General features: G+C 47.0%; 1 pseudogene; it reads left to right on the top strand.

The window, feature by feature from the left end:
• Positions 1-296: 296 nt before the first annotated feature.
• On the top strand, positions 297-1,491 carry LOC138155516 (small ribosomal subunit protein uS2-like; annotated as a pseudogene).
• Positions 1,492-2,980: the final 1,489 nt, after the last annotated feature.

Below are 2,980 nucleotides of genomic sequence, written 5' to 3' on the forward strand. Positions count from 1 at the left end.
GGAGGAGAAAGATGTAAGGTATATAGAAGGGTAGGCGAGGACTAGTTTATGAAGGCCTTTCAACACCAAACAGAGGATTTTGTATTTGATCAATGAGGTTGTAGAAAACCACTGGAGTTTACTAAGTAAGGAGGTAAAGTGACATAGTCAGATCTGTGCCTTAGGAAAATCACTTTGGATTGGAGTAGAAAATGACAAGGCAGACAAATAATCAGCAGGCTATTATAATGATACAAGAATGAGTTGATGAGGGCCAAAATAGAGTAGTGTCAGTGTCAGAGGAAAGAAGAAGACCTGTTTGGGACATGTTGCAAAGGTGAAATCAATAGGCCTTGGCAACAGCCTGAATATGAGAAGGGCTAGGAGAAACAGTGATTAGTCAATGATCAAGTCATGAGCCTTGAAGTCTGTGGGGATGGTGTTGCCCTTTCCAGTAACAGGGATGCCTTTTCCATGCTGCCCCAAGCAGGGTTCCATACGGCATTGTTCTTGGTTTCCATCTTAACTTTAAAGGGAAATTTTCACGATGTCCGGAGCCCTAGATGTCCTGTAGATGAAGGAGGAGGATGTCCTCAAGTTCCTGGCTGCAGGAACCCATTTGGGCGGCACCAATCTGGACTTCCAGATGGAACAGTATATCTACAAAAGAAAGAGTGATGGCATCTACATCATTAATTTGAGGAGAATTTGGGGAAAACTTCTGCTGGCGGCTCGTGCCATTGTTGCTATTGAAAACCCAGCCGATGTTAGTGTCATCTCATCCAGGAACACTGGCCAGCGAGCTGTTCTGAAATTTGCTGCTGCCACTGGCGCCACACCTAGCTGGACCTTTCACACTGGGCACCTTCACTAACCAGATCCAGGCAGCTTTCAGGGAGCCTCAACTTTTGGTGGTCACTGATCCTCGGGCAGATCACCAGCCTCTGACTGAAGCATCGTATGTTAACCTCCCAACCATTGCCCTGTGCAACACAGACTCCCCACTTCACTATGTAGACATTGCCATTCCATGTAACAACAAGGGAACTCACTCAGTGGGTCTGATGTGGTGGATGCTGGCTCATGAAGTCCTGCAGATGTGTGGTACCATCTCCTGGGAACACCCCTGGGAGGTTATGCCTGATCTTTACTTCTACAGAGATCCAGAGGAGATTGAAAAGGAAGAGCAGGCTGCAGCTGAGAAGGCAGTGTGACAAAGGAGGAGTTTCAGGGTGAATGGACTGCCCCTGCCCCAGAATTCACTGCTACTCAGCCAGAGGTGGCTGATTGGTCTGAGGAAGTACAGGTGCCATCCGTGCCCATTCAGCAGTTCCCCACTGAAGATTGGAGTGCTCAGCCAGCTACTGAGGACTGGTCTGAGGCTCCTACTGCTCAGGCCACTGAGTGGGTAGGAACTACCACAGAGTGGTCTTAAAACCCAGATGCTCTAATAGTGTTGGAAAAATGCTGATTGAAAAATAAACATTGGTTTCTTAACAAACAAAAAAAAAAGCGATGTTAGGAAGAAGGGTTTCAGGGGGAAAGATTGTTTTTTGGACATGTTGAAGTAAGTTGTCTGCTCAACATTCAGTTCAAGATGCCTGAAAGGTATTTGGAGATGTGAGATTGTGAGTGAGCAGAGAGGTTAGAGCAGAACAGGTAAAGTTGAGAATTATTAGTCTAGAGATGATTAGATCCACCAGAGCTGATGAGATCACCAAAGAAGTAGCATAAATGTGGATGAAGAGAATAGGACCCAGGAAGGGACCTTGTAGTTCACCTATGGTTAGAGGGTATGATCTAGATGAAGATTCTACAAAAGAGACTGAGAAAAAGCGTTCAGATAAGTAGGGGAAGAATCAGAAGAGAGTGGTGTTCCAAAAGTAAATAAATAGAAGAGAGTAGCAAGGAGAAGAGAATGATCAATAGCATTAAAAGCTACAGAGAGGTTAAAAAGAAAAAAGATGAGGATTGTGTAATAGCCATTAGATTTGACAGTTAAGAAAGCACTGATAAGATTGGGGGGGGTGGAGCCAAGATGGCAGAGTAGAAGCACGACCTTCCTGCAGCTCCGGCTTCCACCCTCCCCAATCTATGTAAAAAGGGGACTCTAAACAAACTTTGGAGCTGCAGAACCCACAAAATGACACAGAGAAACTAACCTCCCTCTGAGGACAGCCCGGCAGGCCGGCAGGAATCCAGCGCAGCGCTCTGGAAGCCGAGCCCAGCCCTGCACCAAGGCTTTAGCCCCAGGGCAGGCCTGACCAGCCACGCCAGAGGGACCCCAGATCACCAGTAGCTGTGGCAGTTTCCAGATTTATCAACACATAGACACAAAGGACAACGTGAGAGGTCAGTACAGTCTGGACTTTGGGACCAGTAAGTGGGAGTGTGTGGCTTTTACCCCCAGGGAGAAAAGCCACTGAGACGCCAGCACAGCCAGCCAGTGCCACATGGCAGCTTCAGCTCCTGGCCTGCAGAGTGTAGGGGAACCAAGCACCAGTCTGAGGGGTAATCACTCTTGCTTTAACCTGCTTGGATCTGGATTGCAGTCTAGGGTGGAGGTCCTGGGGTGTGTGTCCAGCTTGCGAGAGGCTGTTGAGACCTCAGAGAGGGCACCTATCTAATACCTCTGGCAGCTGAGAAAACCCCAGCGTTTGGGACAAAAGCTCCCCTGTCTGGTGGCAGAGTCCTACTGTGGCAAAAAGCCCAAAAGTCAAGTAACTGAGTGACAAAATGAGCAGGCAAAGGAAAAAAAGCAGACAGAAGATTCCAACAATACACTCCTATTTTGGGGACAAAAAGGAGCAAAGCATGGAACAGGAGGATGAAGTCAGAACTCCTGCACCAAAAGCTTCAAAGGAAAATACAAGCTGGTTACAGGCCATAGAGGACATTAAGAAAGATTTTGAAAACCAAATAAGAGAAGTGGAGGAAAAATTGGGAAGAGAAATAAGAACAATGCAAGAAAATTATGAAATGAGAGTCAACAGCCTGACTG

The sequence above is a fragment of the Petaurus breviceps genome, unplaced genomic scaffold, assembly GCF_028583685.1.
Source record: "Petaurus breviceps papuanus isolate PSGF00001 unplaced genomic scaffold, PetGlider_PUasm1.0 91133, whole genome shotgun sequence".
Taxonomy (NCBI): domain Eukaryota; kingdom Metazoa; phylum Chordata; class Mammalia; order Diprotodontia; family Petauridae; genus Petaurus; species Petaurus breviceps.